Below are 18,595 nucleotides of genomic sequence, written 5' to 3' on the forward strand. Positions count from 1 at the left end.
AGAAAACAACACATAAAATCCCAAAAAAATAAATAAAAAAAACCACACACATATTAAAGTAAGAGTTGCAATGCAGAGTTTCAAAAGAGAATATAAAATTTAAAAAGTCAAAAGCCTTTTAGTCAAAGGCAGCAGTGAACAGGTGAGTCTTTAACCTTGACTTAATAGAACTCAGACTCTCAGCAGACGTGAGATTTGCTGGTAGTTTGTTCTAGATATATGGAGCATAGAAACTGAACGCTGATTCTCCATGTTTAGTTCTATGACATAGAACTTACGATGACATATGATGGCATCGTTTTCTTATCTCCTTATTTCCATCTATAAAATGGCAGATGTTTTAAACCCTTATACTGTGATCACATGTAGACGAGACACAAATGTAGAGAATCTTTGTAGAATAATCGTATCAGTGTGACAGAGCAGGAAACTCCCCACGCTAACGCCAAAAGAAAACAGCAAAAACACAGTGTTTCAAGTTTCAGCTGTGCGATAAACGCTAACACACAGTGGTGTTTAATCCCAGTAACGGCAGCTGTGTAGAATGTGTAAATAGACTAATTAGTGTGTATTATCAGGCTGCTGTAGTAAAGTCCCACACACTTCAGGACTGAATCCTCTGATGGTCTTGTCAGTGTAACTGTTCAAGCACAACTACTGCACAGCTGCCTGAGATCGGAGAAAAAAGTTAAACTGGATAAATAGAAGCTCTGAAAGTCGTCCTCGGTATCCGTCATAACCTGTCAGTCAAAGCCCACGCAGACAGACGGCGTTCACCCACCTGTCACCCACCGTGGACACGCTGTTATCATGTAAGACTTTAAGCCCAAATGACATTTATATGAGTTTTATGAAGACGTCCTTCCTGTTCATCTGTCAGAAGAACAGGAAAAAGCTGCAGATACAACTGTTTTACACCAAACTCTACATATGTTTATTTACAATCTAAAGTTTAGCATTTTAAAGACGAGATAAAACAAGGACTAATGGTAGTGTGATTTATTTTCTTTGTACCTCATGCAATTGATCTTCTTCTTCTTCTTCTTCTTATTATTATTATTATCACTTGGATTTATGTTTATGTTTATGCATTTGGCAGACGCTTTTTTCCAAAGCGACTTACAGGGGAAAACCAATCAAATCACTCAATCAATCAAATTTTATTTATATAGCGCCAGATCACAACAAAAAAGTTATCTCATGACACTTTATATATAGAGTTGGTCAAAACCAGACTCTAAGCCAATTTACAGAAACCCAACAGAATCCTCCAGGAGCAAACACTTGTGACTGGTGACAGTGGAAGGAAAAACTTCCCTTTAACAGCAGAAACCTGGAGCAGACCCAGACTCCTGGAGGATGGACGAGTGACAGGACCAGTTGGGGTTAAAGAGAGAGAGTAAAGAAAGAGAAAAAGAGAGAGCGATAGAGATAGAGACTGGGGGAGAGGGGGAGTAGGGGGAGACACATGGAGACAGTTGAGGATAAGTGAGTGATGATGATGAAGGCAGGAGAGAGGCAGGACCACCGCAGCAGGTCCAGAGATAATCCTGGGAAAATCTGTGATAATCCTGGAAAAACCTTATTAAAATATTTAAAATGGAATGTCTGACAGTGCTAGGACAGGAGGTGCTCCTGGAAGAGCTGGGTCTTCAGGAGCTTCTTGAAGATAGGCAGGGATGACTCTTTTCTCATAGTGCTTGGTAAAATGTTCCACCAACATGGAACGACCCATGAAAAGAGCCTTAGGATTTAGTAGAAAACTAGGTTGTATTTCATATGATATGCATGTATTTCATATATTAGATTAGATTAGGTCAGATTAGATTAGATAAAACTGTATTGATCCTTTGGGTAGAACCCTCAGGAAATTGAGGTTCCAATAGCAGCACAAACACTGAATATACAAACAAGAAATACCACAAGAAAATAGCAAAAAAAATATTTATAAAAAAGAAAAACAGATATGAAAAACACAGTTAATTACACATTATAAAGTACTTGTAGAAACAGTAGCAAGATAATAATAATAATAATAATAATAATAATAATAAATTGCTAATTATGTTGTCTGTATGTATGTATAGTGTATCCATATGTCTGTCCTCCCTTTGTATAATATGTTTATAATCAGTATATTATGTCTGTACCACTCATCTTTTAACATATTCTTTGGACTTTAATACTGTATATTGTAATGTTTATTAATCCTATATTATAAAAGGGAAGTGGACTCTGTGTGTTTGTGTGTCTCAGGTGTCACACTAAATCCGTACAGATCTGACTGCTGCAGTTTGTCATACTTATATATTTTTGGTCAGTGAACAGACTAATGAAAACGGCAATTTGATCGGACCAATGTTTTGGGAGATATTAGTAATTTTGTAATACAATAGCCTTACACTCACATTGCTATGCCCAGAATCATAGAAACGTCATTGAAGTGGGTTACCTAGCAACAGATAAACAATCGGGCCATGTTGCCATGGTGTCAAATTTCATATGCAGAAACTGACATGGCAGCTGAGAGGTTATTGAACTGAAAATACCTAGAACTAGCTCTAGAACCTGTGGGTGTGTATGTATGTGTATGTGAGGATGATAAGTGAGGTTAATTACTCATAAGAGATCTAAGGGACTTGATTTTTCATGTATTATACTGACAGGAAGCTAAAGGATAGACTGTTGTGTGTAGTAGGGGTGGGTTTGAATAAATTATACTTCCTCCCACTCCTTTTTGAATGTGCAAATGAAGTCAGATTTTGCTTTCATGTATATGTATAAGGTTTTTTTTTTTCCCATGACTACTTAGTATCTGTTTTATTTCTAAGAACTAAGTAAGATGACTTTGTTTTGTTGCATATTCAAGATAAATTAAACTAAATAACAAACAAACATGCACTAGTCTGTAAGTAATAATACTGGTCAACAACAAATTTATTGTTTAAGTTTTTTGAGCTAATTTAGGATAATTTTGGTGTGCTGAATCCAAAAATCACATTAATTTTGCTCAATCAGGTCAACTTTCTGAACTATGCTACATATTGGCTTTTTAACATTTTTGCTTACATTTATGGGCCTTTTCACAACATATGATACAAAATTCTTTCATATTTCTTGCAATAAACGAGTTCTGAAGAGTTTACTTTTGCCAATTTATGATTAATGTTTTTTTTAATATTACAGGTGAATGAAATGGCTTCGACTAGAAGATCTTGCAAAAATAAGCCTGACGTATTCTGCTACATCTGCGGTGAATACACCATTGTACCTAACAGGAATCCTGTTAGAAAATGATTTCTTTTCTCTTAAAACCTATTTTGGGTGAGAACTATATAAAAAAATCAACTGATAAAGTCACAAAAATGTAATCAATTTTGTGTGAAGATCAAATTTTTCAAAATCAAATCAGCAAAAAACACCTGACCTGACTGAGAAAAACAGATGTCATTTTTGGATTTAGCGGTGCAAAATGGTCCTAATTCAGTTGAAAAAACCTAGACAACTTGTAAAAAACATTTTTTGTAACCCAGTGTAATCCATATAATATATTTATAGCACCCCAAAAAACTATCCTGTATTTATTTATATACTGTCTACTAATTGCAGTTGTGCTTAAGTGCTACTATCTACTGTCTACAGCTGTCACGTGTCTGTATGACAGCTGGGTTAGCTGTAAAGTCAGAATTTCAGACTTCATTTTGTCTGAATAAAGCTTTTTTTCCTGACAGTCTGACTGGAGTTGTGTTTCTTAGGTTCCATTCACAGGACAGTAACATGACTTTGTTGCATCATGCTTGATAAAGTTTATCTTCTTATCAGCGAGATAGCAATTAGCATTAGCTCACCTATGACCCCTTACTTTCCTGTAGTTCCACCCCTTTTCACCCAAATATGGTCACTTCCAGCTCCAAAAAGCAAAGCAAGCAACTAAAGTTTATTAAATAGCACCTTTCACAGACAAGGGAAGTCACAAAGTGCTTCACAAAAGACAATAAACATACAAAATGAAATTATAATCCCAAAAAAGTATAAATTAGGCAAGGCAAGGCAAATTTGTTTGTATAGCACAATTCACACACAGGGCAATTAAGAGTGCTTTACAAAAATGAAAAGGAGAAAAATTAAAAACACACACTTACAATTAAAACATCAATAAAACATAAATAACTAGAAGCACTCGGAGAGCGCAGACCTCCGCCAAGGCTGATCAGTGCCGCCCCCCCCCCCCCCCCCCCCCGTGGGCCCCCCCACCCCCGATCACCACCAAAATTTAATCATTTCTCCCTCATCCCATTTCCAACAAACACTGAAAATTTCATCCAAATCTGTCCATAACTTTTTGAGTTATGTTGCACACTAACGGACAGACAGACAAACAAACAAACAAACAAACAAACCCTGGCAAAAACATAACCTCCTTGGCGGAGGTAATTAAAATAAAGTAAAAGAGAAGAGTGCAGGTAGAACAATTACAATAAGGACATATAAGAGCCTTTAATCTACTGCCGTTAAAATGTTACAAATCCAACATGTCAACAGTTAAATCCCAAATTACTGGGTTCAGAATCCAACAGGTGTTTTCACTCATTTGTCTATTTTCTGCTCCAACATGTGTTTCTTCATGTTGTATTTTTCAACCAGTCAAACTAGCACCTTTTCATGAAACAGTTTCTTATATTACATTAAATTTATCTCAGTACTAAGTAGGAATGGGTATCGAGAACCAGTTCTTTTTGAGAACCGGATCCCAGTAGTTCGATTCCTTGGAATCGTTTGCCTGCCTGCTTAACGATTCTGCTTATCGATACTGCCTTCGTTGCGCATGCACAATGACACCACATGTACGCTACATTGTTTTGGTCAGAACGAAGCCAACATGGTGTTGAGGCAGAAGCGGTCTAAAAAGACGACACCAGGTCCAAACAGACCTCACCAGGTCCACTGGAACACTGTCAAAGCTTCCATTTCTTCATAAGGGTGGAATCCCTCCAATATCCTCAAACATTTGTCCACAGCATGTGATTCATTTACAGAAATGTCACGTATTTGATACGATACTTAGCAGCACTTGTGAATCTAGCGGCAGAGTGAACACCAGGTCGTTATCCAGGCCCAGTTCTGGTTCCGGTGCGGGCAACAAACATCGTACCCCCTCAAATACAAGTTTCCGAAGGTAGGGGAAAGGAAATGAGGTGCACAACAACGAGAGACGACCAGAGTCGAACCGGTTCCACGTAGTAGAAATGTAGCAATTAAGGAATTAGTAAAGAGTCTTTAGTTTCACTTTCACTGCCCCCCCACCCCAAACCAGGCCCAGTGTAATCTGTTCTTATTATTTGTACATACTGTATATGTTATATTTTCTGTGCAGATGGAAATATAACAGACAGTTTATGCAAACACACCCGTTTGTACTCTTTTATTCCCTCACCCAATGAGAACCGATAAGAGAATCTATAAGGAATCGGATCGATAAGCAAAATCGATAATGGAATCGGAATCGTTAAATTCTTATCGATTCCCATCCCTTGTACTAAGTGAAACTGTTTTATTTTTTAGGTTCAGATCCTGTGCACAAACTCGTGTCTTTCTTCTGGTAAATGAAACTTGTGCTCAGGTTCAAACTGGCTGAAGCTGTGGTGGGAAGTCTAGTCCATAATGTGACCCAAATCAATTCTTATAAAGCTGAAAATAGGGTTAAGTAAAAAAGGGCAAGTAAAGAACTGCTTGCAATCTTGTAATTAAAGTTGGTTAAAAGTGGAATTATTCAACAGCTGTGGTACCACAGAGCCACTAAATTGCCAGGCAGTCACAGCAGTAACTACTGAATAATGATACAGCCTGTTTTATTAGACCTTAGTGTGGAGCTCCTGGTAAAACTGCATAACATTTGGTGCAAAAATGTCAGTGTGATTTATTGGCTTTGCTATAAAAAAAAAAAAAAAAAAAAAAACAGCCTACAGACAGTGTTTCTTTGAACTGAATGCTAAAATCTGCATGCTAAAGCTCAAAATGACAATGTGGATAATTAGCATGCTAACAACATTACGAAGCATCGGAGGGTTTGAAGACAGTGAAATTTGGACTTAATGATACATGAAAGGTCGAGGGATGACTATGGTTATTATAATTAATCTTGTATGAAACTCATATATATGCAGTCAGTTCTGTGTGAGCATCAATTCAATATTTGTCAGGATATTTTATTCTGGATAAAGTTGTGGACTGAGTGGACACATGACATCCCAAGAGTCGAATGTCATGTATCCAATAGAAGTTTGAAGTTTTTTTGTTTTCAAACGGGACAGTGCATATTAATAAAGATAATATGTTCCAATACGCAAGATTATATCCAAGGCTTATTTCCAACTTTAGTTCCTACATAAAACAACATAGTTCACATAAAACAGTCCAATCCAGTTTACTCATTCAACAGACACGTTAAACACATTATACATTTATACTACATTCTACACAACATTCATACATACACACATCATTTCAGAGTGCCAGATGACTTTATATGAGATTGTGGAGGCAGGTTTGATTGTCCAATAATCATGATTTCAGATGTTTAGTGAATGAGCGGAGGGTGGGCAGGTCACAAGAAGAAATCACAAGTGTTATAGATACGAACAATACACAGTAGGAGTATTTATAGATTTGAAAAATGCAGAATTGAACATTACCCGTGGAGTCCCACAGGGGTCAGTGTTGGGTCCCAAACTGTTTAATGTACAAGGGTTGGACAAAATAATGGAAACACCTTCACCTCAAGATGATAATGCCCCAATCCACACAGCTAGAATTGTTAAAGAATGGCATGAGGAACATTCTAATGAAGTTGAGCATCTCGTATGGCCGGCACAGTCCCCAGACCTCAACATTATTGAGCATTTATGGTCAGTTTTAGAGATTCAAGTAAGACGTCGATTTCCACCGCCATCGTCTCTAAAAGAGTTGGAGGGTATTCTAACTGAAGAATGGCTTAAAATTCCTTTGGAAACAATTCACAAGTTGTATGAATCAATACCTCGGAGAATTGAGGCTGTAATTCCCGCAAAAGGCGGACCTACACCATATTAAATTATATTTTGTTGATGTTTTAAGGTGTTTCCATTATTTTGTCCAACCCCTGTATATTATAAAAGCCAAGTAGACTCTGTGTTCGTGTGTGCATGCAGGGTGTGATGTGTTGGGGGTCGGGGGGGGTCAATCCCCACTCTAGTTTTTACACCCCTACTTCTGCTCAATGAATTTCGTCCTCAGGGACCAACCAACCAATGTAAATAGCAGGCAGGTTATGACAGTTTTCTTACACTTACAGTACATCCTACATTACTGACACTAATGTTCATCTGAATCAGACTGTTGGCAGTCTCAGAATTCGTGAACGTCCCCATGCACTGGGGCGCTGTAAAGGGGGGGTAAACGTGACAAATTCATGGGGCCCAGCGTTTGTGTGTCGAGTGGATACAGGTTAGAAGTTGTGAAAAGTTCTTGTAAGACCCGCTGTATAAGAGAGGAACAGAACCTGAGAGCTGGACGTTGAAAGTATGTAAAGTTTCACTTTTGTTTTCGTTTTAGTCATGGACCGCACCCCCACATATGTAACTGCCCACCCCCTGCTCCGACACAAAAAACAAAAAAAAACAACCCCCCCCCCAAAAAAAAAAAAACAAACGTTCCCCTCTCTGTTTTTTTTTTTTGACAAATTGCACCCTGTGTGTGTGTATGTGTGTCTTGGGATTCAAACAAAATCCGTACAGAGCTGACTGCTGCAGTTTGGCATATTTATGTATTTTTTGTCAATGAAGATAGTAGTGGAAACGGCAAGTTGATAGGACCAATATTTTAGGAGATATTGGTACTTTTGGAATACAATAGCCTTACAATCACATTGCTATGGCCAGAACGCTTTGGTGGTGACTGCTGGACAAATATGGTACAGCATCTAGATCAATGTTCTACTTTATATCTAAATGACATATGCAAGGTGTCAGAAAAATTAAAGTTAGTCTTTTTTTCAGTTGATATCAACATTTTTTGCTCCAGGGAAAATTTGCAGAGGCCTCTTGAGGTAGCCACAACAGAAATGAATTAAAAACATCGAATAAATGTCTTATTTCTGTACAGTAAAGGTGAGTAAAACAGGAAATATTTGTGCAGATAATCCAAAAAACATGCCATGCTTTGTGTGTCTTGTTTCTTTTTCCAGACAAAGGCTGGGTTGGATTATCCGCTCAGGCCTCGTCAATGACCTTTAGCGTCTGGTGAAGTTTACACAGATTTTAAAGTCTGGTTTCTTCTCATGTTCATTACCCTCCACATCAGTCATCCTCACACTTCATAATTACACTTTTATCTGAACCACTGACGCTGCCGGGGAACAAACGCTCCAACAACTCACTGTCTTTTAATGAGCTGTTGCTGCTGATGAACTCTGCAGCCCCGTCACAGGATCAGTGTTTTTTTCTTTTCTTTTCTTTTATTTATTTATTTATTTTTTTGTTTCAAGTTAAAGATGAGTCAAAATGATAAATAATGAATCTGGTGTCGTCTCAGCAGATGGTGTCTGTGGCTCTGAAACAGGAAGAGATCTTTTCTCTTGCAGACAGAATAACACTTTGCTAATTAACTTAAATAAAGCAGCTTGACACTCTATCCAGAAAGTGATGCTCTGCTATCAGCGAGTCTGGAGGAAAAAAAGAGGAGGAAAAAAAGGAGGAAAGGAGTTTTTACGACAACGTATTAGGGCCACATAGCAAAAATAAAAACACTTGTTACTACGAGAATAAAATCGTAATATTTTGAGAATAAAGCCATGGTATTATGAGAATGAAGTCGTAGTTAAAAAAAACCCTCATAATTTAACAAAAATAATGTACTTTTATGAGATTAAAGTCGTAATAGTTTGAAAATAAATTCACAATAGTGCGATAAAAAGTAGTAATTTAGAAATTGTAAGTAAAGCCTGAACCATTAAATCACCAACAGAAAATTCCAGTTCTTTGAAACTGGAGCCTTTATTGGTCCTTCTAAATCTGAGCAACCAAAAAAAAAGCTTTTTCGAATATCAATTTCCATGTATGACTTTCAGTTTTGTATCATATTTGATCCATCTGGGCTCACTGCTTAAATATTATTATTTATAAACAAACAAACACATAATATAACACAAACATGTCCAACAAATTTTTAATTCCTTTTCCAAATGGTCCCAGTTCTTCCTCCTCCCTCGTTAATGTCAGTCTTGTAGTGTCACTGGAAAGGCCTCTGGTGAATGAACTCCTCCCCCTGGTGGATTATCTGTGTATTGCATGTACCTAATTGTATACATCAGGTTTTGCAAGAAAAAAAATATCACACTGATCATGTAGAGGGCTTCAAAACTCATGTATCAAATATGATACGTTTGGTGTTATAGGGTTAAGTAAGTTAAATAATTTGCTCCAAATCTGTCTTAGTTCTTGTGACGAAACAAACCCAAACGTGTGCAAACTCGCTTCAAAGACCTTCAACTCATGCTAATGTGTTGGTGGTGGGCGTGGCTAATAGGCTCAGTATTTGGCCTTTGTGTGTAAACCCCAAATGAAAGTAAAACCTCACAAAATGTTCCAAGTTCATTATGTGACGCATGGGTACGACTTTATTCTCATAAATTATTATCTTTTTTCAGCCAGTTTTTAAATTACAATGTTATTTTTGTCATATTATGGCTTTATTTTTGAAGTATGATGACATTATTCTCATTATATTATGACTTCTTTTTTGTAAAATTATGACTCTTTTTGTATTCGACTTTATTCTCATTAAATTACGGGTTTTATCTTGATATTTTACGACTTTATTCTTGTAGTGACAAGTGTTTTTATTTCCTTATGTGGCCCTAATTCGCCCTCATAAGTTTTAAAAGACATAGAAGCTTTATTTTCCATTGAAGCTTCAGTTAAACTAATGTGACCCAAGCTGCTGTTCTAATATGATGTGTGTTTGCAGGATTTGCATGGACAGAATGTGTTTGCATCTTCCCCTTCTGAGTTCATCGACACTGCGCAGACTGCAGTCGCCCATCTCAATAATGGTCGTTATGGAAACGATGTTTGGTGTGACAGATGCGTTTGTGGCAATCAGGATACGGCAAACCACAAGGGACAAACGTGGATTTGGATGAAGTGCTGGCAAATAGACAAGCTGACAATAGAAAGAATCTAAACACAATACAAAGCCATCACAATGGACACAGTGGATGAGCACATTCACAGACTGAAAGGGGATTAACAAACAGCGACAAACGGTTGTCAAATATATTTCAATCTGCATTATCATTCCACCTGATTAAAGACGGAGACTTAATCAAGTGTAAGTATAATGAATCATATCATTCCCAGGTGCAATGAATGAATAATTTCAGCTGTTAAAAAGGTCTCTGTTTAAATGAAGCACGCCGAGCATGAATTTAGAAAGTTTAGACGACTTGTGTAAACAAACGATTTATTCCAATTTCATTAGCACCCACTCATATCATGGATTCATTAGTGTTTTCTTACTCTTCTTATAGGAAACAGGACGTTTCACAAGTCAGAAGAACTAAGACGAGAACAAGACTTTCTGCAAACTGTCAAGAACAACAACACATAAGTCACAAAATTATATTTTGGCTGCTCGTTCTCATTGTCACACCATTTACTTCCATTCTTAGTTGAAATAAAAGCCTCATATTTGTCTAAACCCACTTTTATTAGTCTTTGGTTCATTTATTTGTGTATTTGGACCCTAATAGTTCATACAGTTTGAATTTGAACCCTCCAGCTGCTGCAAAGCTATCTTTAGATTCATTTGGGTAAAAATCCAGTGGATTTCTACAACCTGTTTGAATTCCTGCTTAATTTGTTACATTTTATAACTAGTTACATCACAACATTTGCTCATATAAGGTCCAGACTTCAGACGAACATTTCTCCAGTACGACACAATTGTTTATCAGCGGCAGCGGTTGTAGTAAAAACTGAAAATATGTCCAAACTTTGAGCCCATTACCTAAAATGTTCAGTTGTTGGTTGTATTAATGAACACAAGTGGTTGAACAGGACAGAAAGCACAGTCAACAACCTGGGGGGGGGGGGGGGGGGGGGGGGGGGGGCTGAAGTTGCTCATGTGCATTTAAAAGGCCAGCGCTCCAAACCACCTTTCTGCTGTCATTACTCAGAAATAGGGTTGAAGATGCATTTACAGTTTATGGAGACCACCGGAAATGTTGGAAAATGAAGAATTCCATTAAAAAAACAGCAAAATATCAGTCTTTTAATTTTTCTCCCAGATCTTGTTTGGATGATGGAGACTCAGAACACTGGGCAAAGTCTTCTCCATCACATCCCTTAGGTTATGTTCAGACAGCAGGTCTTAAAGCACAATTCAGATTTTTTGGTGAAATCCGATTTTTTTTTTGTGTGTGTGCTGGTTCATATTCCACATTAAATGAGACTTCTGTCAGTTTTGAGTTTGAACTGAATGTGACCCTGAAGTGACCCGCATGCACAAAAGAGGTCCTGATGTAATACGTGACCATACTGGCATCCTCTTCCGGGGACGCAGAATTGTGACGTTTGTTGCATTTCAATGACGTAAAGGTCAGATAAATGCGACTTGGCCGTTCAGATTGAAGTCACATTGCAAAATATCAGATACGTATCAGATTTAGGACCACATATGAAAGTGGCCTGATTTGGATTGGAAAAATTGGATTAGTGCTGTTCAAACTGTCTTTAACAGATTGGATACAGGTCACATATGGACAAAAAAATGGATTTGGGCCACATTTGGCTGCAGTCTGAATGTAGTCATAGATCCTCAGTGTGGTTCAGGTCTAGACTCTGTGGTGTCCAATCCATGTGTTAAATGACACCTCATGGTCCTGAACCATTCTTTGACAATCTGATCCTGATGAATCCTAGTGTTGTCATGTTGGAATATGAAGGCATCATCAGCATAGAATGAAATCCACTGATGTTAATTCTGGTCGTTCAGTTTATTCAGGTTCAACTGGACTAATTTTATGGACATGAAACATTGTGAACCTAGACCTGACCAACTGACATGTGGTGTAGTTCTGTCTGAGGAACAAAATTCAAACAAAAAGCTACAGACATTTGAGACAGTGAATCATGTACTCGTATTTTTTTTTTTTTTTTTGGTCTTTTTAGAACAGCCGTGAAACAATCAGAAAAGCTCACTGATAACTACCTTTGATAGTATATTGATTTCAGCTGTAATTTATTTCTTTTTTAGTGGCTTCTCCATAATTTCTACTCATTACAAATGTAAAAACATACTTTTAAGGGGGCTTTATTTATGCTAATTAATTGTCCACAAAATCTCCAATTTACAATCAAATAAGAATTATCAATAAGCAAAAATATGTAAGAGCAGAACTGGATGATTTGACAAGTTTTTGATGAATCTGGAGTAAATTTTTCTCTACATCACACACTTGAATTTCCCCCTTGTGGGATCAATAAAGTATATCTTACCTTATGTTGGAAAATCGAAAGAAAATATAAAGGAAACTTAAACGTTGCTGCTTCCCACCTGTTGTGACCCAACAGATTTCCCATTCATGTTTCTATTGTACAGTTTCAGCCTCCACTAGCTCGTCTTAGAAACACCACAGTGTTTATCCTGTCCACTACACTGAACAGTCTGTTGTTAAGTGTTTTCCTGCAGTTTGATGTTGGACAGGTAACGTACAGCAGCTTTATTAGAACTCTGTGGCTGAAAACAGCTTCCTGTGGAGTCGAAGAGAAGATATATCGAACAAAAAAAATGTCTGACAAGAGGGAAACTGGGTGAAATCTGGACTTTGACCTGGTCTGGTGTAGTTTAGGATCGCAAAGATACAGGATTGTAGTGTTCAGTATGTGGACAAAAGTATGTGGACATGTTGAATTCAGGTGTTTCTTTTCTAACAGGGGTCTAGGATACAAAACAATAATGACTAATGTTATAAAATAGTTTTATACTGGGATAAATATCATTGCATTGGTTAGTTTGGGTTAAATTGTCTTTGCTTCCAAAGTGCCTCAGAGATGGTTTTTACTGTATTTTTCTCAACATTGATTTGAATTTTAGTCTTTTTTGTTAATTTTTTTATTATTTTTTATCCATGACTGTGATTTTAAATGTTCTACCAAAAGCAGTGTTTCTCAATGGGGACATTACCACCCCCCAGAGGGTGTTGGGACACCGTCAGGGGCGTTTGGAACAAGAAAACTGAGAGGGGGGCGCTGAGACAGAAATGAGGGGCTTTAGTCTGTGTAAGTATCAATATCAAATATCAAGCAGCATGTGGTGTCAAAGGTGAATTTCTGTGCTCACCCCGTCTTTGGTGGTAATGTCTGTTGCACCCCCCCACCCCCAGCTGCGAGAGGGGTGCTACCTATTGTACATATATACGTTTCGTCAGACCCACTCCCTGCCCCCGCTCGACAACTTGTTTTGAAGTGGGAATGGATGCAAAAAGGAGGATAATGATGAGGTAAGGGGGCCATTACCTACGGAGCCCCCCCCCCTTCCGGTTGCCAAAAAAAAAAAAAAAAAAAAAATGGGGGGCGGGGGTTTGCTCCAAAAAGGTTGACAACCACTGAGATAAAGGAAATATTGATGTCTATAAACTATATGGACAAAAGTATGTGGACACGTTGAATTCAGGTGTTTCTTTTCTAACAGGGGTCTGGGATACAAAACAATAATGACTAATGTCAGAATATAGTTTTATTTATATGTTCACAAACTATATGGACAAAAGTATTGGGACACATCATGTCTACAACTGTAAGATGTCCTGTTCATAAGGATTTGAGATAAAAACATCAATATTTTTTTTCTTCCTCAGTAAGATGTGAAGAAAGTAGTAGAAGTTTTACATAGTTTCTCTCAACACTGATTAGGTTTTTTTTTGTTTTTTTATGAGGAAGAAAAATCTCCCATTAAACTTTAAGGAAATATTGATGTTTATAAACTATATAGACATAAATATTGGGACACATCATGTCTACAGCTGTTGCTTAGCGTCTACAGCGTAGCTTTAGCTTGAGATAAAAACATCAATATTTCCTTAAAATTTAATGGGAGATTTTTCTTCCTCAGTGAGATGAGAAGAAAGTAGATGGTTCGTTGTGGTAGAAAATTATTATTTACAGTCAGAGCAGGAAAAATATTGTAGAAATTTAGAGGTAGAACATTTAAAATCATAGTCATGAATACAAAAAAAAAAAAAAAAATCAACATTGAGGGAAAGCCAGTCAAAACCATCTCTGAGGCATTTTGGAAACAAAGATAACAATTTAAACCAAACTAACTAATGCAATGATATTTATCCCATAATATAAAACTATATTCTGACATTAGTCATTATTGTTTTGTATCCCAGACCCCTGTTAGAAAAGAAACGCCTGAATTCAACGTGTCCACATACTTTTGTCCATATGTTGTAGAACAGGTGGGAAATGTAACCCGTGAACCTAAAAATGCTGCTGATTACATGTGAGGTGGTGAAAATGATCAGACGCTGCAGTACAGATGAGTGTGCGTCTTCGCCAAACGCTTACGAGGACGTTGTGGTGTCGTTTTGCGAGGAGATGCGCGGTCCCCTCGGCGTTCTGGATGATTGACAGCGTCCGTTCGGGCATTGTTGATAACACACAGGAGGGCGACGGCCACAGATGAGCTCTGTCAAACTGTCTGCCTGTCAGACGCCCACGCATTCCCACAATCCCCCTCTGCAACACACACACACACACACACACACACACACACACACAGACCTACAGCTCTATTTCCTCTGGTCTGAGACTCTCTCTGCTCTGACTTTTGTTTGTGTTTATCGCACACACTCGTAGCAGAATGGATTCTCCTTTTGTACGTCACACACCACCTGTCAGATGTGCTCCAGACTCTCCATCTGAGCTGGTTTATGTACGACAGCATCCGCAGCCTCTCATTCATACAGTCTGTGTCTGTGGTGTTTGGGGAATCTGGGTTTGTCTTTGTGGACGGGATGAAAAGTCTGACATTTGAAGGACTATTATTTCTGTACAGCGACCGACAAAGGCCAAAGGAAAATGTTTCAAAACAGGGTCAGAAATATTCACAATCTAATTTTGTTTTATTTTTCTTATTTATTTATCTAGTTGTAGGAGTAACTAGTATTTAGCGAGATTATAATAGTTTGGGATTTTTCATTATAGTTTAGTTTTATTCAGTTTTGACTTTTTTTTCTATCTATCTATCTATCTATCTATCTATCTATCTATCTATCTATCTATCTATCTATCTATCTATCTATCTATCTATCTATCTATCTATCTATCTATCTATCTATCTATCTATCTATCGTTCTATCTATCGTTCTATCTATCGTTCTATCGTTCTATCTATCGTTCTATCTATCGTTCTATCTATCGTTCTATCGTTCTATCGTTCTATCTATCGTTCTATCAATCGTTCATTCTATCATTCTATCGTTCTGTCATGACGCATTTCATATGTATGTGTATGCATTTGTATTTGGTGTATGTATATGTATATATGGATCCCTTTTTTTTCCTTCTCTTCTCTCGGTGATATTTTGTACCTGTGTTTAAGTGTAAGTTTGCGTTTCACAAACTCTGTTACATTTGTCCAGGACGATAGGTGGCTTGCTTTGTGATGTGTTTTTTTGTGTGTGTTTTTGTTTTGTATATGTTCTGCATAAAAATAACAATTCCTATTGTTTAGATATTTTTTTTTGCTCTACTGCTGTAAAAAATTCAATAAAAATTAACTGAAAAAAAAAGAAGAAATATTCACAATAGGTGTTTCCATAAACGTATTTAATGCAATTTTCATTTCAGATATTTTTACTGTTTCCATGGTAACTACAGAGCCTCTGAACGTCCAAATGGGTCATATCTGATGACCATGAATAGATGAATAACAGTATTTTACACCAATTATTTACATGTTTTGATAGGATTAGTGGATCAACAGGTATTAAACAGTTTAGATCAGTAGGTGGTTTTGGATGTTTGGGTCTTTGAGGGTTAAACTCATGTGATGGGAGTGTTGTCTTTGTCCTGACTCGACAACAGCTGTTTCTTAAAAACCTTCGTAACTAAGTTTTCTTTCTCTTAGTAACAACAGACTAAATAAATATAGACACAACCCTTAAAAACCCAGCAGAGGTCGAAGGTTACTGTCATCTCAAAAAACATGTTTTTAAATAAAGCTCGAAGATTCCTGTGGTAATTATGACAACATTTCACATAGATGACATTTCATATTTAAAAGGTCAAAGGTTACATTCATTCTGACAATGTAATGTTCTTTAAAGACACTGTTGCGTCCATTATTCAACACCTACTTCCTCTGTAAAAACAGACTGTGAGTGAAGAAAGACTGGATTCATTGGAGTCACACATGTCAGAATAATCAAATAAATATAAATATCCAGACCATAGTACAGATACATTCACCCTCCATTTAAACATGCATTTATTCACATCACTGTCATTTTAAGAAATATCTTCTGTACACACTGGAAGCCAAAAAACAACCACAAATGTCAAACGCTCTGTTGATCCATAGTTTGTGTTGCACTGACAACTGTAGACCTTTAGGTAATATTAGACCAAAGGAATGGGACCAAGTTATAAGATGAGTTTAACCCTTTAACCCCTGACGTGTCTGTGGTGAGCGTTCTGAATCTATGACTTATTTAAATATTCATAAAAATTCAACTGTTTCCTCAATAAGAAAAATTTCAAAACATGCTCATAGAATAAACCTTGTTCTTTCCATAGACATCTGAGCATGCTCAGTTCACCCTCCACCGCCACCTGTGGAATAGGGGTAAAACACAGAGCAGTGAGTGAGACAAAAATGCAAAAATTATACTAAAGTTATTAAGAGTCAAAGGTGTCATAGATGTTTTAGTTCAGGTTCTACATTCAGACCAACTTGTGATCGACACTAAAATAATAGTATAATAACCTATGAATAATGACTCCAAATTTAAATCAAAATTTCATTGTAAAAGTCCATATCGGATCGATATTGGCAAAACTAATTTTAAAAAAAATCGGATCGGATTGGAAGCAAAAAAATCCAGATCAAGACATCACTAGTAAGAACTGAAGTGATTTTGATTATGATCAAGACAACATGGAAAATGGATAAATATCAGCTCTGAAATTAAACTACTATGAGCCATCCATCCATCCATAGATAGATACTTTATTCATCCCAGAAGAAGAATCAAAAATGAGAGAGAGCACATTACTCCAGTGTTGGTTTCCCTGCACTGGCTACCGGTAACCTACAGAATTGATTTTAAGATACTACTCCTCACGTATAAAGCTCTAAATGGAACCGGACCAAGTTACATTGCAAACTCACTGATCAGTTATGTACAAACTAGAACACTGAGGTCATCAAACGCAGGGTTACTAGCGACTCCCAGAAATATTACAAAGAAAATGGGGGACGCAGCCTTTACTAACTATGCACCAAAGTTATGGAATACAATTCCAAAAGACATTAGAGAAGCCAGTTCACTGAATATATTTAAAACCAAATTAAAAACATTTTTATTCTCATTAGCCTTTGAAAGGAGATAAAAATGGGGTCGCAATTCAGGAACCAGGAATGTGCGCTATTTTTATTTTATTTTATTGTATTTCTGTTTTTATTTTTTATTTTACTGTATTTCAAATTTCATCTTATTTCTTGCACTTCAAAAATTCTATGCATAATCAAATATTTTAATGTGCGCTGTTTTTATTTTTATTTAATTGTATTTCTCTCAAATTTCATTTTATTTCTTGATGTATAATCAAATCTTAATGTATTTTAATATTGTATTTTTTCAATCAATGTGAAGCACTTTGGGCTACAATTTCTGTATGAAAGGTGCTATACAAATAAAGTTTATTATTATTATTATTATTATTATTATTATTATTATTATTATTAATAAAAAAGTATCTATCTATCTATCTATCTATCTATCTATCTATCTATCTATCTATCTATCTATCTATCTATCTATCTATCTATCTATCTATCTATCTATCTATCTATCTATCTATCCTTTGTTCCCTCCATCCATCATCCATCCGTCTTATCTTCTTATCTATTGTCTTATCTTATCTTATCTTATCTTATCTTATCTTATCTTATCTTATCTTATCTTATCTTATCTTATCTTATCTTATCTTATCTTATCTTATCTTATCTTATCTTATCTTATCTGTATGTAAAAGGACTCCTTCCTGCAGGTCTAAACTTGTAAATGATCCAAACACTTAAGCCAGGAAGGTGCAACAATATGCAATTACATACAGAGTAGTGTGTGTGTGTGTGTGTGTGTGTGTGTGTGTGTGTGTGTGTGAGTCCATTTGTCCAGAGAAACACAGTGTTCAATATGTGACAGATACATTGTAAGATATTCCTAAACAGAGTCACACGGCTACCATGAAAATTGCCAATTAAAATCAGTGTGTACGAGAGCGAGAGAGGATTGTGTGTGTGTGTGTGTGTGTGTGTGTGTGTGTCA

This window comes from Sphaeramia orbicularis, chromosome 21 (genome assembly GCF_902148855.1).
Source record: "Sphaeramia orbicularis chromosome 21, fSphaOr1.1, whole genome shotgun sequence".
In the NCBI taxonomy this organism is placed as follows: Eukaryota; Metazoa; Chordata; class Actinopteri; order Kurtiformes; family Apogonidae; genus Sphaeramia; species Sphaeramia orbicularis.